The following is a 26,116-nucleotide window of genomic DNA, read 5'->3' as shown; positions in this document are numbered from 1 at the left end:
AAATTATCTTTGAATTTGCCTCATCTCCTCCTTCAGCCTCTTATCCATGTGAAAACGAACAGTTTTCACCAACTGCCCCCTTGAACAGTGACCCGATAACACAGCATTGGAGCTTTCAAAAATTCAACCGTTGCCATTAGTCCCAAAAGTATCCTTCAGAACCTGGCGTTAACGGAAGAAACAAACAACAAAAAACAACCAGCAGACGCACTGCATTCAGAAAGCAAACAGCAGCACCTATTCTTAATTTTATCACCAAACCAGACAGAACACTAATGGACGAGTCTCTGCCTGTTACAGCCCGGCTCTAGGGCCGGAACAAACACAGGTAGCCAATATAAGGTGTGTGTATTATAAGAAAATAATATATTTATAACGAATATATATATAACGAAACCCAAACAATAATGTGATTGATCAGTTATCACTAATTTCCATTACAGATGTCTGCAAAACATTTTTTGATATTCTGCTAAACACAATTTCACAATTGTTGTATTTCCAATAAATAACACTATTGTGAATAAGCTTGTTCACGCAAAGTCATTAAAAAAACATACCAGACATCCTCCTACTGGCTTTTTTGCTTTTTCTGCCAGTAGTAACAGCTGGTTGTGCACTAATTTTGAAAAAGCTGAAAAATCACCTCATCTTAATGCAGAAACTTTTTTTATTGGAAAAACTTCACTTATTTTTTTTAAGCTGGCGTGTTTCTATTAAGCAGATTTTTGTAAGTCCAGTTTGCACATTTTTATGGTTAGCAGAAAACACAGCTAACAAATGGCCTGGATGTGTGGAAATATTATGAAAAACTTCCAGTTTACATAAAGTTTTGTGGTGACACATTTGCTCAGACAAGATGACGAGGGCATCAAAGTAATAATGCTGGTCAGAACCAGAAATTATATTTACCTGAGTTCAAAATTTTTTGACAAAAACATCTAATCTACTCCCAAATAAAACACAGCGTCCTCAGAATAAAGTGCTCTATTTTGTAACTTTTACACATATAATCCTTTTTCCTCCCCTTTCGCTTCCAGTCCTCATCTTTAACTACACCTAGTAGACATAGTAGTATTTCTGGTTTGTTAGGCTTTCCAGCTACTATTCTCAAACAACATTTATCCCAACTTCCTCAACCTCAATGGATAAATCAATAGATACAACTTTCCTTTAAAAGGCTATTTGAGAAAGCGAAAAATTCTCTTAGGTTTCTAAAGGAGATTGAATAAGGTATTAAACTTGTAACCGTAAACACTCTTGAGGGACATGACAGAGTATTCCTCTGTTCTTTGGTAATATGTGTGAACATCCCTTAAGACTGTGCTGTAAGCATCTTATCCCAAATACGGGAATCGTTTTGGGGTCTTAGCATCGAGATTTTGGAGAGGCAGCTCTATTAGCCTGAACGTTGCATTGCCAAATGATGAGACGGCTTCCAACTATGACCTCATACCTCACGTTCATCGCGTGAATGATGAATGAGCTGCTTAATGTTTGCTGACGCATAACTTGCACGTTGCCACCGTGCCAGTTTAGAGGGCTAATCCCAACCTAAACTCTGTGGAAGAGGCCTTGCAGCTCTCCGTTTCCCCTCCCCTGAACACTTCTTCCCCTCCTTCTTGTTATTCTCGTTTCTCGCCATCTCTTGGCTGCGCACACCCACTTCGTGCAGGTTGGGGGTGAATGAGCAAGAGGGCGTGTTTTGAGTCAGCTAGTTTGTATTCCAGCTACTGCTACACTACCCCTCTCTGGAAATCAAGGAGAAAATTCAGTGCGGGGCTGAAAATAGGAGTAGACGAACTCGCAAAAACGGGATGGAAGGTGAGAAGGCAGACAAATGCTGGGAGAGAGACTTGAGAGCTGGATTGTGATGCCACGCTGATATGAAGAGGAAAATATAACAAAAGGGCATTATAGGTGGATAAATCCTTCATTCCATGTGCTTTTCTCCCCTAACCTGTTTTGTTACCTCTACCCTCTGTCCCGCAGACAGCACAGCCTTTGTGGCGAAAAACGAGGCCTTGCACAAACCTAACAACCTCTCCTATTCTCTGTTCTGAGATGCTCTTCAGGGCTGAGAGGAGAAATTTCTCTGGCTGTCCCATTACCTAACAGAGACTGGAACTATTGAAATCGTATTAGCTCTCCTGAGCGAGTGGCACATCGTCTGTTTTTCCATTTCCAGACAAAGATCTGCGGTTCGAGCCCTGGCAGCATGAGACGGAGTTGGCAGACTGTATTTTTTTTTTTTGTAGTAGTAGTCTTCCCTTTCATTCTCCAAGCACCTTCGTTGTTTTCCTCCATTCTCTGGTGACAGATTTCTGGAAGATGTGTGTATCATTTATATACCACTCCGGGTGCTTGAGAAGCCTTGATAGCAGCTTCGACAGAGTGGAAGGCAAGAAGGAAGAACATAGATGAATCTCTCTAGCTGCGTTTCAAATTCTCCATACTGTTGGGCAAATTGGGATAAAGAAAATACATTTGTTTAATGGAAACATGTCAATTACAAAGTTTTTTGTGCTAGGAAGAGGTGGGTTTTTTTCAGCCATATTGAAATTAGTGTATTTGGCAAAACTGCAATGGAACCACTTTTTTTGCATCACAAATCATGTGATCAACAACCAGATGTTACTACTGGCGTAAAAGACAAAGAAGATAACAGAAAGTTGGAGAAGTTCACATGAAGTTTTTATTGTTTTTTTATTGAATGTAACCATGGCAACTTTGAAAAAAACAAAACACATTTTTTGATTAAAAAAGTATTTTTGTTAGGATGAGGTAGTTTTCCAGATGAATCAAAGCCGGTTTATTTAGCAAAACTGCAGTGGAAACACTTTTTCCAATTTATCAAAATTGGTTTATTTGCCAAAATCAGGTGATCCGGATGTTACTATCGACGGAAAATATAACAGGAAGTGGTAGGAGGACTTTGGCTCAGCATTTTTTTAAAAAAGACTTATTGAACAAACTTCTTCATGTCTGATTTTAATTCCATTTCTCATTTAATGGAAGCACCGCAGATGAAAAATTGTTTTTTTTCCGACATTAGTGGAATATCAACAATGTCTTGCTCACGTTTGGAATAGAAACGCATCTACTGATGTCTAAAAGAGAAGGCTGATAGTTAAAGGCCAAAAAGAATTTCATTCAATCAACTTTCAAAATCATTAATAAAATAATTAATTTCACTGTTGACATGCACCATAACCCAGATAAGTGTGAAGTTATGCTATGAAGCCACTATGTGTATCTTGCTTAAATGGCTAATGTTTTCTGTGCACACACACACACACACACACACACGCACACACACGCACACACACACGAACACACACACACACACGCACACACACACGCAGACACACACACACACACACACACTCCCCCACACATGCACACACACACACAGATGAGACACACTGGGAACTTCTTTAAATCTTAAGGCATCCAGAGAGCAATCATAAACGCCTGCCCTCCTCTCTACATCGTTATTAAAAAGAGAGCAGTGACATTTTATTTTCCAGAAACTCATCATCTTTATGTGGATTGTTCTCTTGCCCCAGCAACTGTGGCTTAATATGAATTTACTCACACCTACAGGGGCAGAAGTTTTGGAGCCAGCACAGATCGTTGTGTATTATGCTGAGGTTTTAATTGTGTAAACAGAACACAGTCAAACTTAAGGGAATAAATTAATGCGGCTCTCCACATGACCATTGCAAAATGAAAAATACCCATTTAACTTCTCCGCATTTTATCACGTTAAAGCCATAAATCACGTAAATCACGTGTTTTCATGAATTGTGTGTGCCATTTTTTCTGTGATAAAATTATTATTTTTTTTAAAACACCTCAATTTCTATGAATCTATGGGGAAATTTGATTTACTTTATTCCTACTTAATTGATTACCCCCCCCCACCCCCAATTTTTAGGTTTTAAATAAAGAAAAATAGCAAAATGTTCTAAAATAAAAGAGGATGCATAATAAATTCGATTCTATGGCTTGTCCATATTTATGGAATATGCCATCAAATGGCTTCATGATCAAAATGAAAACAAACTTAAAAAGATATGCTTTTTAATGCTAACAGATCAGTTTAATGCATTAGAGAACATATGAAGTGTGACTATGTGACAGAGTGATAGTAGTTCAACTCAAAGTTTGACAAGTGAGGAAGCAAGCCATGGTCAGGCACTGGCTTTCTCAGTTTTTTAGTCCTGCAATAAAGTAGGAAAGCATGTCTGTTTTTCAGAAGCTCTGTCAGTATAAATGAAACCTCCTTTTCTAGTATGTAATCCTGTAATTTCCCAGAGTTTGTGTAGGCGACCTCCAGACATTGAAGCGAACGGCGTGAAGAATCTGAAACTGTGTGAAGAATCGAGTGTGTTTGCTCGCATCCGAATGCTCAGACGGAAACATGACTGCAGCGTTCACATGTGACAGCTGCTGAACGCCTGCGGTGTTGGAAGTGCGTACGCTGGGTGTTAAATGTGTGGGCGGAAGCGATGTAAGGTGTATATGATTTTATAATGGTTGTTTTGATTCAGGCTACCATTTTTCTTATTTTGCTACTGTCACTTCGGTTTCTCCAGCATCACTTTGTGATGTGACATGTTGTCTAAAAGACTTTTCACATTTCAGTCTGTCTGAGTGTGTTGCTCAAACTAATTAGTAATTTGATCAGAGAATTAATTTAAAGTGTTATGCTTGATTGATAGAGAAGTTGTTATATGTGACTGGCCCAAAAAAAAAAAATCAGGAGCAAGTTTTCCTGGGGGCATTTGAGTTTGTTTTTTTTTACAGATTCTGAAAGATTGGAGCCTGAGCTTTCTAATAATATCAAACATAGAAATAAGAAATAAATTAAAAAGAATTGGCCATTTGAATTTTGGCACAAGATTAGTGAGAAAACATGTTTCAAAGTTTCAAAAGAATTATCCTGCTTCCTGATCAGCTACCTGCTATATTTATATTACCCTGCAATGAGTCTCAACAGGTATGAGTTGGAAAGTGTGAAAACTAGCGTTTCTAGTTAGAAATATATATTTTTATATGTTTTAAGCTTTTGTTCCATTTCAGAATAAGGCTGTGAGCTTAGCCTTTGTCATGGAGTCGTCCTTGAACCCTGAACTTTAGATGAATCAAACCACACCTAAAAACAACATGGTAGACAATGTTCCTATCAGCCCAAAGTAAATAATTATTTCATTTATTCCAGCTACTAGATGCAGTTAGTCAGTGCCCCACGCACCATTGCTCGCCCACTTGTTCAGTAGCTGAGTTTCCGTTGACCATAATTGCACAATTTGATAGATCGAAAATAAATTTGTTTAATTTTTAAAATTCGTTTTTCAATACGTTTTAGCGCTAGGATGAGCTGATTTTTTTGGGCCTTATCAAAATTGGTTTATTTGCCAATTATATATATATTTTTTTCCCGATGTTGCCGCTGGCACAGACCAAAAAGAAGAAGAAAAGAGGTAGTTGGAGGACCATGAAGCAGCATGTTTGTGTGTGCTTTTATTAGCATTTCTTTTTGAATGGAAACACTCCAATTTTTCAAACATTAGCAGAATATTCACAAGGTTTTGCAGACATTTGTAATGGAAACACAGCTGCTGTCATAGCACTGCCCAGCAGCTCACCTGCTCCCTTTGCCTAACTCTGACATGTCTGTATTTGGAAGTCAGTTACTTCAAAGCATGATGTGACTGGACGCCAGAAAAGACAATTGTTGTGTGCGAGTTGTGCTAAAGGGAATTAGCATATCACTGAAGCTATTCTAAAATACCATCTCTATGGTAACCATATGACTCAGGCACAGACGTCCTGAAAGCTGAAGTCGGCATCCGTGTTGCGTCGTGATGAACTGGTGACCTTTCCAGGGTACAGGGTGTATGCTGCTTCTCATCTAATGGCTGCTGGAAATAGGCACCAGGCCCCCCACAGCACCTCTACACTGAAAAGCGAGTATGGCCAATGCATGGATGGATGATTGCTAAGTAATGGCAGCATCAACATTGCTGAACTTGAAGAAAGAATGGGACGTAGTCAAAAATATCCTTTTCGTTTCTTAATGCATCTTTATTTAGATGAACGACAAATGTGATGACGCACCATCCGTCCCTCAGCAGCAGACTTCTACTCCCTAGTGGTGATAACCAAAGTAACAACAATGATGCAATCAATGCATTTTACAACTTGAGTACACGAGTTAAAACAGCAAACATAATGTCTGCAAGCTTTCCAAGTTTTAGTTTACACACAGGCTTGGTCTTAATTTCTGCTATATTAAAGTATAGCAGATACTTTCTGCTATATGAAAGTTATATATTTTCAGTAGTCAAGATTCACAATACAAAATGATGCTTAATATCCACATGTTTGCACTTCTGTCATCTCACAGGATTTTTTTCTATTGACCGTATAATTTCACAATTTGAAATTTCGGAAATAAATTTGTTTAATGGAAAAATGCCAATTTTGAAAAAGATTCAAGTTTTTGATAAAACGTTTTGGCACTAGAATGAGGTTTTTTTTTTTAAAGCATGTTGAAATTGATTTATTTTAAAACAAATAGTGGACATTCCCAGGAATATAATTTACAATGCTACTCAGAGGCGGTAAGCCAGTGCTACTGCTCATAATTGAAACACTTTTCCAGACACTACGGCTGAGACCGGCCTCGCTTTATGATGTCCAGATCTTCGGAAAAAGTCCGTCTTGAAAACTGACTTTTAATCATTCTGGAGACCAAGTGAATTTCTCCTTTTCTGTCAGCCATTGTGGGCCTAGAAACTCATAAACTCACATGTAAGCAGCACAGGTTGCTGGGAACGTGCTTAGCTAGCTAAACTTATTGCTGAAACGGTGGTTCTAACCATCCAATCAGTGGGCAGGAAACTTCTGACAAAACATTGTAGGCCTTCTAGCATGATCTGTGAGTGGAATTTGAAAACTGTCCCACTGCTCTATTGATTAATTAATAAAGGCCTGCTCTATGGATTCTGAAGGCCCTGTGCAGATTAGGCTGCCCCTGGCAACACATACATACTGAAACCTGACTGAACAAAACACCAAAAATCCACACAGGCATGTATGGGAAGCAGGGCATCCAAGAGAAACATTACAAAAAACAAGACAAGATTATTGGAAGTCAATTAATAACATTTAATTGAACAAATATTATAAATTAGGTGGAATTCTGATATTGTTTAGACCTGCAGGGAAGTCCTTACAGGCCCTGGCGGCCTGCCGCTCCTGTATTGGGATACCAACATCAGACTGGATTTGTCTCATTTAGAAAGAAAAAAAAAGAATCACACCAAGCTGTTTTTCCACATTTCACATATCAAACCATATCCTCTGAAAGTAAGGGCAGATAAAAAGCTTCAAAGAAAGGCAAAGATGAGACCAACAGTCTCTAAACGTATCACACTTGCACCGTGTTAGATGAGCTCCCATCCTTATTTCTCTATCCCCCCTAGGTCTCCCACAGACTTACATTACCATGACAACCTGCAGAATCATGGGTAACGACAAACAAGCGGCGCTGTCAACTGCTCTGAACTGTTTCTGTCGTTATAGAGCTTGAACAGGCAGAGCTGCACCCTGTGAAGCAGGGAAACGGGAAAATGTTACCAAAATTACATTTCAAAATGGCTTTTCTGCAGAAGAAGATACTAAGGAGGACTTTAACTAGGACACAATGGCAGAATTGTCTTTCCGTCTCGGGTTGGATGAAATTGTTGGAAGATATTAATCTATTTTAAGTCCAAATCAGTATAATAGGATTATGCTGTAAAAGAGGTGACAAGCTAAAAATGTCAAGCCGCGAGTCATTAAATCAATCTGACATTATATTAGGCGTGAACGATCTTTCTTGACCTTAAACAGAAGTTGACAAAACAATCTCAGCTGCAGGCTTTCATTCATATCACAAAATCTCATCAGCAGACCTCCTTTCTCACTCAGCCAGTTTCCGTCGTTGCTCAGACCTGTGGGCAGGGGGGTGGGTGGGAGATGTAGGCTGTCCTGGCAGTCACTGAGTAAGAAGTGCTGTAAATCTGGGCAAGATGGCAATCATCGTCAAGGGGTCAACAAAGGGACCGGCACACTTCATTTCAGTTTATTTATAGAGATTGGGATGGTCATTTTACAAGGCAAACTGGTCCAAATCAATCTGGTTGATTCTATAAAGATCAATTAAATATATCCCATTTTGCTTCTATTAACAGTACAATGAAATCAATGTGAGCTAGGAAAGCCCTGATGAGTCGTTGATGTTCCAGTAATCCGTCATCCTGAACATGAACCATTAAAAATACTGACAGCCAGAGGCAGTTTAGAGTGACCCTTATTTCAATGCTTTTGGTCTGAAAATAAAGAAAAGCACTACTTAGACTGAGAAAAGATTAAAAAACAGCATAGAACGTTTAAATAGACAACAGTGATATAAAGAAGTTGTAACGTGTCAGGCAGATCCCGCCCTTCAGGAGTAGCTGGAGGGCAAAAACCTGCAATTCCACTGGTTTTAGCTATCAAGTTGTCAACATAACATATTAATATTAAATGTATGCGTGTTGTTCAAAAGAAAAAGGGATGCAGTGCTTTGCTGCTAATTGTCAATACCACAACTCTACAACTATAAAACAAGGTCAGGAAAAAGTTTTTATCAAAATAATATAGAGAGGGAAGTAGGTTGGTTATGCTAACTTGACTTTGACAACCTTAACAAGTAGTCATGCTGTGGAATTCAGTGCGTTTAGTTCAATTAAAATAAAAAGGTCATTAATAGAGCAGCTAATGTCCACATTAGCTAATCAACCACAGCTGTGTTCAGACAATCACTTATGTTTGGTTAGCGAATTATCCCTTAAGAAATGAAGAAAACATTTGGAAAACTGCTTATTGTATTTACTCATAGTACATTTGCACCATGTGACGTCTCATTTTCTCATATTCACCTGCACTTGCTCAAATAACCTCCCATTAAAAGGTTTTGTGATGAGACTCTGAATCAAACACATATTATGCTTTTGCTTAAAATGTTGTAGTAGGTCTGTTGCAATGAGCAATAAATCAGTTAATCGCACGATGAATTAAAATGAGCTCAATAATTTCTATTTGCTTGCTTTATCGTTTTTCTCTTTTCTCTCTTTCTAACAAAAACTGGATGTTAAAAGTCTCCAGTCTGGTGTTTTGGTCTCAACTAGCCCTTTTTTGAAGAACAAATTTGTTAACAGAGACTTTATGATGCATTGTATTTATTTTCTACGTTGTTTTGTTTGTTTATTTTGGATATTTAAAATGTCTTCCGCTTCCAGTGTCAAATGTTCATTAGAATTTAAGGTTTATTGATATTTGAGAATGTGTTCTTGCATTATCATCCCCATTACCATTATATTACTTGAAAATGGTCTCAAAAGCAACAATATTATTGCCTATCGCGATAACGTCTGGGACAATTTATCATCCAGCAAAATGTGTTATCATGACAAACCTGTGTTATGGGATTTAGCTTTGCCAACTTAAATTATAACAATTTAAACTCAGAATTAAATTATGTTGTATGAAACACGAACACACAAACACACACAGAAGCAGTAGGCAATGTGGTGGCATAGCTATTAGCAACATCACCTCACAGCAAGAGTCTGCTGCTGACTGGGGCGGTTTTATGTCCTGATGGGTGGTAATTGGTTTTTCTAAAGTAGCTGTATCTGTGAGTGAGAGTGAGTATACTGTATCCATCTCCATGTTAGTCCTGGAATGGACTCGGGACATGCCCTGGGTGTGCCTTGCCTTAACCCAGCGCCATGTGATATTATCCCCAGCTCTCCTCCACACTGGATCAAATTAAGCACAGATAAGGACCAAGTATAGTATCAATACAGGTCAATCAAGTATAACATAAAGAATTCGGAGAGGACAGGGGGAAAAAAAACAGTGTGCACCGAAACTAAACCAGAGACATAATTCAAACAACTTTGTCACACATACACATCTAAAAATACCAGTTATGCACACAATTACCGGTTGCTTGGTGACTGGCTATATAGGCTGCTGTTTTCACAGGCTTAGTGAAAAAGGATGCTTGAATGTAAAACTGACAGAGCAGAGCAAAAATAAAAGCAAAGCTAAATTAATTTAGCTTCAGTGCATGTTACATGGAAGGAAAAAAGGAAAAGGAAACATGATGTGCTTTTACGGCGTGAATAAATATTTGTTTTTAGTAGTACAAATATTTTGGGCAATTTCTTGACAATTCCTACACACTTCACATTTTTGACCTTCATTCTGTGGTTATACATTTAAAACGAGATATTTTCATCTTTGTCCTCTCTTTGACATCAAATCAGACTAAACTTTAACTTTTTTTAGCTCAGTTTTTACTAAATTTATATCTATGTACTAAATACCAAGATAATGAAAATACATTTTTCTTTCTCTGTATTTCAGCTGAAATGCTTACATATACTTAAGGCCAAGTCATTCAGATTTGAAGACACTGGCAGCATAAGATGAATTTGAAAATAATAATGATAATAAAATATTATAATTTCAAGTAATTTATGCTTCCTTTGCAAGACTATTGTACCTTCATAAAAAAACTGCATTTGGTGAAAATCCACTGAAATCTGTTTTTTTTCGTTGAAGGCGTTATATGACAGGTGAGAAAATGGGCAGCAGTGCAAATCTCCAAAGTTGTGTTGCCTTTGAGATGCGTTAAAAAAATGGAGGTCCTGATAATAATGTCATGGTTTTGTGATTTTCTGATATCTTAATCACAATGTTAACAATGTCACAAAGGAGAGGACAACAAGCTGAATGTTTTTGAGGGGGCATCACAAACTCAGTGCTGTAGAAAAGGTGTGTTTTGAACTGAATGGTTGTGCGCGTGCAAGCTGACCTTTAGACCCGACTCAGTTCCACCAGTTCTGTCAGGAATAATTAGCTAAAATTCCAGCAAATTATGGCAGAAGGACACAATTGTTGTTTTTTATTTTTAAGCAATTATGAGGAGAAACCTGAAACTGCTGCTGTGCAATTTACTCAACAGGTTGTTGCTAGGTAACCAAAGAGAGGCTGAGTTAGCTGATGTCACTAACAGTGTTTAGCTCGCCCTGAGAAAATGAGCAGTTTAAATCTTTCAAATGCCTACATTTCCCAGAATGCTGTGTGGGTCTGGATCGGAGTTCAGTGAATATTCTATTGAATATTGAACATTGTATCAGATGGTGTATTTATTGATATTGGTTATGTGTTTATCGTGATATATGTTGTTGTTAATTTATTGTTTCAACTGTCATTGAAATATAGAGGGCCACAATAATTTTGGTAACACTAACTAATATTGACTACTTTTATCAGCCCAATAATTCAACAATGCATCAAACAATGTAGTCGAGTTCAGTTCATTTTTCAGACTGGTTAAAAGAACGTTTCCTAATGAAACCCAGCAGATTGCTTCAAGTCATTGACTTTCATCATTCACTTCTCCTTTACAAATTCTGCATTCAGCTGCATCTGAGATGCTGAGATTGACTACATTCATGAACACATCTTTTTTATTCTAAACATAGCCTTTGTGATCGTCTAAAAATAAGCAGCAGTAATCTGCAGATTATTTCTAGAGGAGCTTCAGAGAGTAAAGAGTTAATTCAGATAGCAGCAGATTTTATCTACGTACATAAAAATAGAGAGATGCTGTTTTTAGCTTAGATTCCAGATCAAATCAAAGTATTTTATCATAAAGCAGGGAGCATGCACAACACACAAAATTGTATTTCCACCCATTTTATGACTCTGTTTTGTCTTCCATTCATTTTATTGACTGCATTCATCTCTAACCCGAAGCTTAGTCTTAAAACGGGGTCCACCATATTAGGACTGGTTCAGCATATGCATGCTCATCAGTGCACAATAATGTAAATGGGACTTTTAGATGGAAATCGCTTTAACGCAGAAGGTTTATTTCTTTCAATCAAGTTATATTTTGAGATGAATATTGGTTTAGAAAACGACTGAACTGTGCTACTTGATTCGTTGTCCCCATAAGGCCCCTGGGTCTTTAGATATTTAGAGAAGGTCCTTAATATGCTACATAAATTAGTGCACACACACACACACACCAGCAGCAGCAGCACCAGTTGATCATGATGTTGTCAAGACCAAAGTCACATCATCTCCGAGGGAAAACAGGCTAGAATCTCATCACAGCATCCCGAAATGAGATTACCACCCCAGCCTTGCTCTTATAAGGAAGTCAATATATCATTCATCCCTCTCTGACTTCTTCCCCTACAAATTGCATTAAATTCCTGATACGTCCGTTAGAACCCAGCCTGAATCACCAGGCAGTTGGAGTCAGAAAGGACGAAAGAGAGCAGCGAGATGCGAGTGTTGGGGTGCGTTACAGAACGCTAAGCATCTTGGTGCATCACCAAGAACACTCTCAAGTCAGGGACACATTCGAATGTGCGAAATTCAAAATGTACACACGCACACACACACACCCCCACGCCCCCACACACACACACACACACGAGTTTCAAGCTGTGAATGTTCAGTATCTACGTCTGTGAACTTGCCACATTGAAAAAAAATGCTGTGTTAAAAATGAAATGTGCCTCTCTGTCACACCAATTCAGTCTGAAAGTTGAGTATTTTTTGCAAGATCTGAGCTGTTCTGAGTCCCCAGCATCAAAAACCATATAAAAACAATGCCTTGAAAAAGTATTAATACTGCTTGGAAATCACATTTTTTTTTATAACTAGAAGCTACAACATAAACTTTTCAATCAACAGATTTCAGAAACACAGCAGATCAAAGTGCTTTACATCATGAAAAGGTTAAAAAAAACATCTTAAAGTCAACAGTTTGAACCAACAACAAATATTACATTTCGTCAAGAGCTATTGTTAAAAACATCAGGTCACATTGAACATGTTGGGACAGACACAAACCAACATGGGAAACTGTTTATTATTTTCACTGTGGTTTTCTTAGACATAAAATATGGAAAAACTGACATGCATTTTTTTTGTATGTTTGTCTAAAAATCTGCAGAGCAATTTGTGACAAAATGAGGACAATAATACCATTGGTTAAAAATCTGTTATCTGTTTGGCAGCACATGGTGTGGAGTCATAGCCCCATACACAGAGGTGATTATTCATCAGAGCAAACCTCAGGGTTTCATTCCTGGGCTTTGGACCTTTGTTATATGTCTCGCTCTCTCTATCTTCTTTTCCTATCTGTTTATTGTAAATAAAGGCCACAAAAACTTAAAAAAAAAACCTTCCTTCAACAAAATGGACTTGTATCATAATTCCTGTAGACTTTGGTGGCTTTCAGAGAGCTCTTTTCCCTCCTTTAAATAGATCAGAGCTTGTTTCCTCAAATCAGCTACTTCATTTGTGGAGGTGTGAATGCCATTGCAAACTGTGGACTTTACCCAACAACTAAACTGAGCTTATACAGCAGCCCGTATCAAAAGGCCTGGTACCCGTCCTCCCAGAGGAACCCCACACAGGATTTTCTGAGCGAGGCAATCGAATGCCTTCTCCAAATCTACAGAACCCCTAAATAGACCTTATCATGGAGGCTTAGGAGTGTGATCTCTTTGTAGTTGGAACACACTCTGCAGTTCCCCTTTGTAGAAAGACGGACCACCACACAGGTCTGCCAAAACAGAGGCACTGTCCTCGATGTCCAAGCAATATTGTAGTCGTGTCAACCAACACAACATCCAGCCTTAAAGGTGCAGTACTATGTTTTCCAGCCACGTAGTATCATTTTATAGCACAATCAAGTAACAATGTTATCTTTGGTTGTCATACAAATGCTACATATATCAAATATGACTTAAAAAAAAATTTCACTACATAATTTGATTTCTTGAAAAAACTCCTGTTCTTTCTAAAAGTCTGCCAGTACAGCTTTGAAAAGTAGAAGTTAAGCCTCCTGCACAACCAACAAAATGGAAGCAAGTGGTTTCTGGATGATAAGTCAACAAGATAACACTTGTATTTTCCAGCAGCCATTGTACAGCTCATACAAACCAGCTGACCAAACATCCGCTTGGGTTGCTAGGCGACAGGCCAGTGCCCATCAGATGTAATTCAACATTAGGGAGGTTTTTGAAACTTGACCTTTTCAGATACCAAAAAAAATTAACTGCCAAAAAAATGGCTGGATATTTTTTTTAAAGTGCACAGGTTGTTTTTAGAAGCAGTTGAGACTCAAACAGGAGCCAATAAACATGCAAAAAGTCTATTTTGCATAACGAGTCCCCTTTAGAGCACATAAGAGTAAAAATGTTTCTGTTCGAAAGTTGAAGAAGGATAACGTTCTCCTCTAAGAAATGTCATCATTCCATATTTCAAGTCATGGACATATTTCCAGTGTCCAGTGTGATGAGTTGTTATGATTGTCTTCAGAAGGATTAAAATATGATATTGGAGTTTCAGGTGAGGGCCACCTGGTTTTGTGAAAACCCAGCAAAATAAATCTGGAACAGTTTGTGAAAAAAATAATATGCAACATATCAAGACCGCTTCAAGCTGACCTGGAACAATCAGAAGCTGTGTCCCAGTCCCAAAATTGTTCACTACAGCTCAATCACAAGCAATGCAAGAGGCATAAGTCTTTTTGGAATGAATTTCAGAGGACAGTTGAAATCAAAGGAGAGTATTTATTTCAATATGACTTAATGAAAAGTACATGGAAAACAGGATTGTGGTTCCCCCGTGCTGTGAGGTTGCTTTATTGCTTTTGCAACTGGAGGCTTCGAGTGCATCAAAAAAGATAAAAAGGGAAGATGTTCAATGTTGTTTAAGAGTGAAAGTGCAAAATAAAACATCAGAAAACAGGATTCAGGGTAAAGATCTCGGGACTTACACCAAGACAAAAATTGGAGGTGCACATCAAACACTAGAAAACACAGGGAAATAAAAGACATTATTATTCCACGGAGGAGAAAAAGAATTATGACCTAAGTTACCCTTGGAACACAAAGGGTTTCCGATGAGTGACAGGAGCAACTTGCAGACGGGTACAAGGAACTTCTAGGTGTCAACACAAGACGTTTTCAGACACATCCATTGTTGCAAAAGCTTTTGAAAAGAAGCATTTCCCAAAGGATTCTGGATGAGCAGGTTGTGCAAAATAGTTGCTCAAAAACCAAACGGATCTTAAGAAAGTTGTTTGTTCAGCTGAAGATTTGAACGTAGGCATCTTTCAGGCTTTTAGATGAAATTTCTGTCTTTATTTCTGCTTATCGGGAGGAGAAAAGAGATGAGCAAACAGAGACAAAATGTGAATATTAGGTACACTTTGCTAGTACAGGGTAAGACCTTTTTGTTTTCAGAAATATCATAATTCTTCAAGGCAGAGATTTTCACAAAGTGTCAAACACATTCCTCAGAAATGTTGGTCCGTGTTGCAACTCATCCACAAAGCTGTTGGCCATTTGAGTCTCCTGTTCAACCACATTTCAAAATCGGCTTTTTCAAATTGAGATCTGCTGACTGTGGAGGTCAGCCACTGGAAAGGTCTGAACTCATTGTTCTATTCCATGAAAAAAGATTGCTATGATATGAAGTTTGGGAGATGATGCTTTATCCTGCTGGAAGTGGCCATCACAAGATCAATACTCTGTGATCATAGAGGGATGACCTTGGCCAGCAATGATACTCAAGGTAAGCAGTGCTGTTTCAATAGCTGCTTTTCCATTAACCGTACAGTTGTTCAGATTGAAATTACAAAAAAATTAATTTACTTAAAAGAAACATGCCAAATTAAAACAGATTTTTTTGATAGAAGGTTTTTGTGCTAGGATGAGGTGATGTTTCAGCCGTATCCAAATAGATGTGTTTCGCAAAATTTGAAATGCAAACACTTATTTTCTTATCACACAAGTCACATGATCAACCACCAGATGTTGCTCCTGGAGTAAACACTGCAGAAGATGACAGCAAGCAGGCGGATGATGGTTTCTTTCATTTTAGTTTTTTTTTGTTTGGACAATATGTAATTCTTATATTATCACAGCTCATAAAAACTTGGGTCTTTCAAATGTGTTGAATCCATAGCTGTTCTGTAGAATGGTCGACTACAATTTCCCCATGTATTCATAATTTGGTAACACTTTATTTGAAGGGGGGTGAATAAGACTGTCATGACACTTTCATAAACATGACATAACATCTGTCATGAACATGAATAAGCCTTTATGAATATTTATGATTGTTGACATAAAGCGTCATTCGGTAAATTCTGACACTTTTAATACAAAGTTGACATTATTGTCGTGATCCGTGTTTCTATGTGTTTATTTTTGAGTTTCTGTGTGATCCTGTTCCCTGTTAGTCCTGTCTCTGCGTCTTTCCCCGTTGATTGTCTCCCAGGTGTGTCTCGTTCCCGTGATTGCCCCGTGTGTATTTAGTTTCACCTGTTGTCTGTGTTCTTCGTCGGGTCCTTGTCTATTGATGTCGTCTGTCTCCGTGGCTGCCAGTTTTCCTCGTACCGTTTCCCGCTGTTCCTTGTTGTTGGAGTATCATCATTAAACTATTATTTTCACTACATCCTGGGTCAAGCTGCGTCCACTTCCTCACCACAACCTACCAGCTCATGACAATTATTCAAAATGTCTTTATGACAACTTGGCATTAACCAAGAAATCATTACTGTTTAAACTTTATCTTTAATAACATAAAGTTACCTAATTTTTAAAGTGCAATCAGTAATACTTTTATAACAAATTTATATCAGTAATGATTTTTTGGTTAATGTCAAGTTGTCATAACAAAGACATTTTGAATAATGTCAACTTTGTATTAAAAGTTTCATTATTTACCGAATGACAGTTTCTGACAACAGTCATAAATATTCATAAAGGCTTATTCATTTTCTTTAAAGGTGTTTATGACAGTGTCATGTCAGTCTTATTCACCCCCCTTCAAATAAAGTGGTACCCATAATTTCTACTGGAGGAATCCAAGTCAATGGGAGAAAGATTAAAATCGAGTTGAATTACGTAGGAAGTCGATGGCCAGGCTAGTTTTGTTCAAACATCAACAAGGCACTTTTGTCCAAACCAATCCCACTAACTTGATAGTTTCTCTGTTTTGAAACATTCTCTACAAACCAAAGAGAGGGTTCTACAGCTTTGCTCAGACTATCCCAATTGGTGCAGCTACCATGTTAATTGTCCTGTAAATTTCTCTCTTGCTTTGATACTCAGTTTGGGCTTTAGCAAGTCAAGAGACATACATTCAGCCATGTGACTGACTGACACGGTTAAACAGTTAAACATGTGCACCTAATAAAATAGAGTGTATTCATTCAGTGTTTATAGTAGGTGACTGTGGCTCAGTGGGTAGAGGTGTCGTCTGTCAATCGGAAGGTTGTGGGTTCCATTCCAGTTTCCTCCTGGACTCAGTGTGTCCTTTGTGAGTGGGAATGTGCTATGTAAGCCCATGTGTATATGAATCTATCTAAAAAAATAATTAAATTGTCACAAGCTGGTATGACAATTAAGACAAGACTTATGAAACAAAGACTAACTGTGTGCACCAACTCCATCATGATGTTAGTCATGTTTCTTTTACTAACAAGCATGTCAAAATGACTAACAAATAAAATACCATTCCCTAGCTGTGTTTGTTTAAAACGTTCTTTGATAACTGAATATTTCATGTGAAAAATTGCACAGAAATAGCACAGTTATAAGTACTTCAGAAGATTAAACATTATGTGAGACCGGACTTGCGCGACCAACCCTTAATGGGAGCAGATCCCTTCAGAACGAAGCTCGATTTCATGGAAAACTCAGTGGGTTCTAGGCTGCTCTGCCCATGTAATAAGATTACTGTTATGCATTTGGCTAAAAACTGTGCCACTGAGTGGATTGCTCAGTCTTAAAAGAAAATGCAGTTAAAACGCTGCACAGGCTAAATCGTACAGCTCAGTCAACGTCCAGCCACAGAGAGCACGTCCCTCCCCAGCCCCTCAGGAAGAAACAGGAAAAATCCACTGTCCTTACACTGTACCTCATCACACAGCAGCGTGACTCACCCTTCCTTTGCCTCCCTCTCTCTGGCTTACAGTTGCCGAGTCAGCTATTTAGCTCACGTATGCCCTCTCTGACCATGCGTGCCCCGTTCCTCCTTTCTTCTCCCTGCTCTCCTCACTGTTCTCGTCTCTTCTCCCTCCATTAGCTCCCACCGTGTCGCGACGCTGAACGAGATGTCCGGGCGCGACAAACGCGGGGCGTCCGCCGCATTTGTGGGGGCTCTAGTTACTTAAGATGCAAATTCATACGAGGAGGAGTGTCTGGATCAGCAGAAGGTCCTGAAGCCAATCATAGTAATGAGGTCCTCTGGGAGGCCCGCATGAGCACAAAATGGGGCCTTGCATGTGAATTTGGATGTGTGCACGTGCTCATGTGTACGTGTTAAGAGTTTATTCACTCTAACCATGATTTTTTTTTTCTCCCAAAGCTGCAGTATGTAACTTTAGCAAACAAAAAAATATTTTGCATATTTTGTTGAGAGTGTCACTGTGTCGTGACAATATGGTATGAGAATGAGAATCTGTGGAGAAAAAGGAAAAAAAAAAATCAAGTTCCTCTGTTTTCTCCCAGTGCTAACTAGAAACAACCAATCAGAGCCAGGAGGCGGGTCTTAAAGCTGTCAATCACACTCTTTTCCTGCACAGCAATACACCTTCTCCCCTTCAGCAAAGATTAGTTAACTTAGCAACCAATGACAGCAGATAAACACTATTCCTGTAACTAAATTGTTTCTCTCCTATTACCACATTTTGTAGCAAATACAGAAAGTTGATTGACAGTGCTAAGACCCTCCCCCTGGCTCTGATTGGTTGTTTTTAGTCTGGAGCGATGCATTTCTTTATATGGGAAGAGCAGCTCAGGGAGGAGTTGTTGGAGATCGATCTTTTCACAGATTATCTGCCTCATAATAAACTGTGACAACATGCTGACAGGTTTAACAAAAAAAAAATTATGAAAGTCACATATGGCACCTTTAACGTTGATTAAAATTCAATATTAACTCATTTTTTCCTCATCAAAGCTCCTTGATATTTGTAGTCAGTTGGTGTGCATCGGCAGATAAAATGAGAACAAGAAGCTAGCTTGTGGCCCTTTGACTGAACTGTCCCAAACACAAAAATGAATTTTATGTAAATTACATGATCAATTAATATAAAGACAATGAAAACAATGACACAGAAAGTTAGATCTGCAGAGAATTCACAATTAGGCTGGAACAAGAGGTTGAATATTAAACATTTCTCAAAGATAACTCTAAAGCACGTTTAGGAAAGGAAAAGTCTAAAAGCAGGGATGAGAAAAAGAGATGTGTGTTTTACAAACCATCTCAGCAGTTGGGAGCTGGTAAGACGTGCTCAGGCAGGATTTGAGAGCTACACACTTTGATTAAAAATATAAAACAATGAACAAAGTACAGTTCAGGAAACATATCAATGAAAAAGCATAAAATATTTTACTTATTTTGAAAAATTCTCAGAGTACAAAATGACATGAGTTTGTTTTAGATCATTTGGTCTCTGCATCACAAAGCAAAATAAACACATTACAAAAATACTAACTCAAAATGTTGAGTTTGAAGGCGTTTGAATCCCTGGTGGCTGTTAATTTAGAGCCTTTTAGGTAGGATGTGACATTTCTCTCCACCTCCGGTATTTTACTGCTGCACACAACAAGGGGCCCAATTTGTGACCCTTTCTGTTCTTTCCACCAACTCGCATCAGACATGTAGATTGTCTGAAACCTAAACATTTTCCCACAGCTGAGTAAAGACATTAGAGACAGGAGTTATTACTAGTTAGACTAAAAAAACAACAAAAAACCACAAAGCCCAACCACTTGGCAGGACAGAGACTTACAAAGGAATAACGAACAGCAGAGAGAAATGATTTTGTGACTCGTGGAGAATCAGTGGCAACCAGAGAGAAACTGAACGTCTGCTGTCTGGTTCCTAGTAAACATCCAGTTAAAAAGAAGTTGTTTTTTTCACAATGTATTTACTTTGAGAATAACACTGACTGGAACCCGACCTTTAACCAGCTAAATTAATATTCTTGGAATTGTTTTGAGGGAAGGTTTTGTAAAGTCACAGCCTGTAATGTTTTCTGCTGTTCTTCCTGTAGCAGACAGACGTCATATTCTAGTGAATTTATTGAAAATTGTATCCTCTGAGCGGATCCTATCAACATCACATCTGATTCACATATTAAAAATGAAAAAAAACAACAACAAAAAAACATACCCATTGACTAATAAAATAAGAGCTTGGATGGCTTTGTACATTGTATTTTCTCTGTCAAATGAGGTAAAGTTAAAGACCAAGGACTAATTTGTTTATAGAAAGCAGATGGTGGTTCACGTTCAGATTTTGGAGTAATTTGTGAAAGCCGCATAAAGCATTAAATATTTTCTTGCTTCAAAACTCCCTAAAACTATTGACTACATGTACAGTATGTTTTCTCTGTTGATCTGGTGGTTGAATTTCAATCTAACTGTAAACAGAACAGCAGAAGCTGCTCCGCTTGCTTGAATTTTGACTTTTTCCATTGAACTTTTGGTGTTTGTTTTTTGCTTTTGCCCTTTTATTCTCACCAAGAACTCTGAAAGCTGGCATTGTTAGGCAGTAAAATATTAGCTTTTTCATTTATTTATTTTTTTTAATAAATGCGTCTCCCCATGCTCAAGCGCTACTCGCGTAACAGCCCATTATCTCATGCCGGATTAAAAGTCGACCAGAAGCAGCTGCTGTTTGTTTGGACATGTTTTCTGCTCAGATCAAATGCTCTATGCCTGGAGAATCTTGGAAATGAAATTTGCATTAATATCCGAGTGTATGGCTGAACCATGGGTGCTCTGGTGAATAATGATGTTAACCGGATCCAATAAATCACTCAGCCATTCTGATTACTTAAGGGACTTGAGACTCCAACTATAAATAAACACAGACTCAGACTTCTTTTTAGAGAAAACTGTTTTACTACAACAAAACATTTCATTCAGATAAAATTATTCTGCTAATCAGTTAAGTTGTTGTCCCCCCCCCCTCATTCAGGCTGAAATTGTTTGGCTTTTAATTCATTTAATTCTGTCTGCATATGAATGTGTTCCAACAGCTTTTATGGTTTACATTTTTTAACAGGCAGTATTGTTCAAAGGTCACAACACCTAAAGGCCTTTACATGTCGAAATGTGTTCTCATTGTCGCAGTTGCGTGTCAAAAATCGCCTCATTTCGTTCTCATCCTCATGTCGTCCGGTGTTCTTCCTGTCACAACGTGTCCTTGAAATAGAAATAACTGTTATCATTCGCTTCGGAAAAAACTGGGATATGAAGTTTGTACTTCAAGAGCTCCTTTCAGTACCATTTAAAATGCCACATAAATTAAGAATAATAAAATAATAATAATTTTAAAAAAACACTTTCGTCACATGCATTAAAAACTACACAAAAAGCTTAAATCACGCTGACTTTAAAAATCCTGGTAGCCTTGGGGCAAAAACTGTTTTTCAGTCTGCTAGTCCTCGCTTTTACACTTCTGTAATATCTGCCGGGAGGCAGAAGTGAGAACACAGAGTGCTGTGGCTGAGTTTGGTCTCTGATTATGTTTTTAACTCTCTTTTCTTTTTTCTCTCTACTCATAACTTCAGTTGAAGAAATGTTCCCTGATTTCAAAACTTTGACTGGACCGGCGCTTCTACTTCCTGTGTCCAGTGTGCAAAAAATTTCATCCTCCAACTCAACATCGAAGCTATTTCAATAGATACATGTAGGTAAATGAAGAGACCACTGCAGAATGATCAATTTCTCTGATTTTATTCTTTCTAAGTAAATGTTTGAGTAAAATGAACATTTTTCTTTTATTCTATGAACTACTGACACGTCTCAGAAACTCCACGCAAAAATGTTGAATTTATTTGCACAGAAAATGAGAAATGGTCAAAATAACAAAAAAGATGCAGTGCTTTCAGACCTCAAATAATGCAAAGAAAACAAGTTTGTATTCATTTAGAAACAACAATACTGATGTTTGAACTCAGGAAGAGTTCAGTGCAGTGGTCTCTCCATGTTCTCCAAAGCTGCATTTGACCATCAGAAAGAGCAAAGTACTGGGAAGAGCATATGCTAATGCAAAGCCTCAACACGATGCAATGCAATTCAGTAAATCTTGGTATTGGTATCGAATCCTGATGCGGAGCTGTTGTCTGTCAGTTGTTATGGCAACAGGTATGTGTGTAGCGTAGCCGGCACAGAGAGAGCGGGGAAAAAATACGAAAAAGCAAACAGAATGGTTTTGTGTTGTTCTTCAACAATTTGTCTGCGATATTTTACCTGCGCTAAATCAATAATACCTCCAGCTTTCATTTTGCTAGCAGAATTGTTCTACAGCAGCGGCGCGGTTATAGATGGCAAGCAAAAGAATCGTCTTTCTGCTCTCCAGAGTTGTGCACAGTGCAAAAATTCTGGATGTTAATATCATGCAACGTGTATATGTATCAAACTTTAATAAAAAGGATCAGTATTATTGGTGATACCGGCCCAGTGTTCACTTGGTGTTGGATCACAAGCAGAACATGCATTACCACACAACTAGTTCACTTAATGTTTTTTGGGGTTTTTTCATGCAGTTTAGTGCTCCTTATTTGGAGTCTTCGTAGACCAGGCCCCCCGTGTTGTCTCTTACTTGGTTGTGGAATCAAAGCGATCAACAGTCAGGCGAAACGTCTGCGTTGGAATCAGACTCTGTAAATGAGGCCACTGCTCTGTCTCCACAGGGCAGAGACAAGAGACCCCCAGAGGGATAAACAGTTTGCCACATCATCGCTAATTATCTGTAACCCTGATGTGCAGATCATAAATACCTGCTTTAATTATCATCTAAGAATATTTCTCTTATCAGCCTCACTGCAGTGCCAAGACGTTGGAGTGCGGAAGAGCTCTCCCAACGTAGTCACAAGCCTGGACGGGTAATCTGAAATCGCAATCTTCAAAAAAATAAATAAATAAATAAATTTACTCGCATTCTGCGCCCTTTACCACAGATCAAATAGGAGAACGTTCAGCTCTGATAAATAAAGACAACGCCCCCCGTCTGTGTCCATATGTGTTCATAATTAATGAAGTGCAGATATTGTGAAAGAGGTGACATCGGGGTCGAGCGTAGACAGACTGGCATTACCATAGGAACCAGCTGCACCCACGCATTCATAGAGGGGAAGGCAGCGAGAGTCGCAGCGAGCCGGGAAGAACAAGAGAGTGGAAAAGAGAAAGAGAAGGGGGAAAAGATGTAAGAGTGATCAGCCTTTGATGTGACTATCAGCCTGCAGGTCTCTTAATCTCTGGCTTCTAACTATTTTTCTGCCTATGTGATAGGATGAAATGAGATTAAGGCTCTTATTAAAACCTCCCCAAATTTACATGCTCCTTGCATCTGTGACACAGGTCCTTCGGCAATGTGGAAATGGCAGCTTAGCTGGAGATATAGAACAGAGAGGGAGGGTTTAAAGCAACAACTGATGGTAGTCAAACCACCTCTTCAGCGGAAGAGGAAGTAATAATACCTACAGGCGGCCTTGAGCCTTAAAAAAAAAGAGATTCCTAAATGTTGAGCAGGAATTTACAGCTGGATTTCTGGACATTTGGGGGCCCGCGTGTCGCATCTTATCGGGTTGGTCCGAGTATCTCGACAGCAATCTGCGGGCTGCTTCGTGACGAAAAACGCTGGCGTCATTTTGTTAAGGCTCCAGCATTGATCTGCAGCTCTCTCTCTCCCGTTCCTCACTCGCTGCAAGGCCATGAAAAATTCCTTTTATCAAATTCAAGCTTTAATCAATTACTAAAGTAGGACCCAGTACACAGCTTTGTGGTTTTTTTTTTGGTATTTTTTTTGCAGTTGATTTTTATCAGCTTGCTTCCACACAGCTGACACCACAGTGGCATCGTGGCTGCAGCGGGGCGTTTGAAGGCAACATTTCATGTTTGAAGGACAAAATGAGACTGAAAATACAATGATTTTTCTTTTTCCTGAAGAGGACCGTATGGTGAACATTGTTGCTTATTAGCATAGATTTTTTATGTTATTTTACCTTATTAACCTTTTTTGTTGACCTGATAAAAATCCGTTGAGAGAAAGGTCTCTTCTACAGGGGTGACTCAGCCAAAAGGTCTGAAAACTGAAATCACTTCAAACAAAACTGTAATTTTACATGTAAAGTGCAATTAGGTATTAAGAGTAATGTAAAAAAAACAGCACAATTGTTGACATACAGGAGAATATGAAGTGCTATGACAAATAATGGACAAAGTACTCAACTCTAGGACTGATTCTCACGGTCAAATCTTACTCAACTACAAGTAAAAGTTGCTCAAGTTAAAGTTTACTGTGAAAATGGATCCATCATAGAAATCTGCAGGTCTGCCTACAATGTACATTTATTGACTGACTGACAGTGTTAGCTTTGGGTTTTTTCTAGAAACATTTGAAAATGTCCTTGCTGCTAATGGAGCGATCAGAGCCGTATTGGACGACTCGTGCTTCCTTTGGATGCTAGCTAGGTAGCTAGCAGCACTCAATGCTCAATGTTTTGTAGCTAAGTTTGCTAACCTTTAAGGGATGCAACAAAAACTTCGGCTTCGTTTTTACACCCTTGAATCCAACGGTATGTGAATATGTCAGTTCTCTTACACGAGACCAGTGAAGTGGAAAGCTGCTTCCGTTCTGTCAAGATGGTGACAAACTCCCGAACGTAAGAGCTGAGATGGCATGTGGGAACTAGCTAAGAGCTAGTTGTGAAAACTAAAAAGACCTGCGCAAGATAAGGAGAGCAGTGATTAATAGCATAATATGCGGTGAGACCGCACCAGAAAGCTCCTCACACTGAGATCTACTTGAAAATAATCAGCAAACCATATTCCTATATAAAACAAAGTCTTAATCAGCGTCTGTGTCAAAAGGGTTAGAAGGTTCAATAAGTAGAGCAACACAACATTGTTTGGACTCAAAAGCATTAATAAAATCATTAACAACTTTCAAAGTGGCTGTGACAGTGTGAGGCCTTTTTCTAAAATCAGACTAGAAATCAGTTAATATATGATTTCATTTAAATTGATTACAAACCAATTTTTCAAAAAAATTTTTTGTCAAAATACATAATTTATAAATTGGCCTATAAATCTTTACTTCAGTTCAAAGTCAGAAGTGCAAAAGAAGGTTTCCTGACATTGAAAATTTTTATTTGTACTCAAACTTCTAAGATAATGTCTTTGCAGCTAGCTTTACAAAACCAGGGAGTCATGCTCATCTGCACCAGCCGTTTTCCTAACGTCCAGACCTTTCAGTGCTTTATATACTCCAGACACAGAAAACACATTAGAAAACAAAAATGTATGCCAAACAGAACAGTTATATAGAGTATAAAGCGTTTCTGAAGCTGAAACGTGACCTTTTAGGTTTAGGAGTCAGAAATGGAGCCTACAGCCTAGAGATACAACTCCATATATCAAAAAGTTCAGGAAAGGACATCAACTATCTGTTGGTCTTTTGTCTGTATAATTATATTTCATTGCTCTATTATGTCAAATTAGTGGAGCTGATGAATATGTCATCTTTCATGTTCCCCTGTCTCTCCTTTTTATATTTTTTATTTTGCCTGTCGTCACTGTTTAAATTGAATCCATCTGTCTCGACCAAATTCTCTGATTCCTCTGCTCTGTGTGCCAATTAGGGATGAGAAGCTTCAGTAATAAGATGGTAATAAGTGTGAACACAATCAGCACATCTCTGTTTTTTATTTACATATAGACTCAGTGTAATGGATTGATGATTTTGGATCCTCAATCCCCACACAAGTTACTACAGAATTTCAGTTTTAGCAACTAAAACCAAATACATAAGATGGAGATATAATATTCTTCATGTGACATGGTGACGGTCACCGGCATTGTGGGAAAGAAAGTGAAGTGTGATAAAACGGATATGGGAGGTCGGTGGATTTGATAACGAGGAAGTTTGATATCATTCTGTCGCCCGTTAT

The 26,116-nt window shown here is 38.4% G+C and overlaps 1 protein-coding gene and 1 long non-coding RNA gene across 2 annotated transcripts in view; one reads left to right on the top strand and one right to left on the bottom strand.

The window, feature by feature from the left end:
* Positions 1–24,206, bottom strand: part of LOC108166462 (uncharacterized) — a 35,750-nt gene extending 11,544 nt beyond the window's left edge. Inside the window, exon 1 of the long non-coding RNA XR_001776822.2 lies at positions 18,092–24,206. This is a non-coding gene — a long non-coding RNA (uncharacterized LOC108166462). The remainder of the gene's footprint in view (positions 1–18,091) is intronic.
* Positions 1–26,116, top strand: part of LOC103457085 (protein ELFN1-like) — a 133,232-nt gene that overhangs the window by 15,649 nt on the left and 91,467 nt on the right. The window lies entirely within an intron of this gene.

This window comes from Poecilia reticulata, chromosome 1, assembly GCF_904066995.2.
Source record: "Poecilia reticulata chromosome 1, P_reticulata-male-v2, whole genome shotgun sequence".
In the NCBI taxonomy this organism is placed as follows: Eukaryota; Metazoa; Chordata; class Actinopteri; order Cyprinodontiformes; family Poeciliidae; genus Poecilia; species Poecilia reticulata.
Note: the sequence above shows the minus strand (reverse complement) of the source record. Positions and strands in the feature narration are given on the sequence as shown.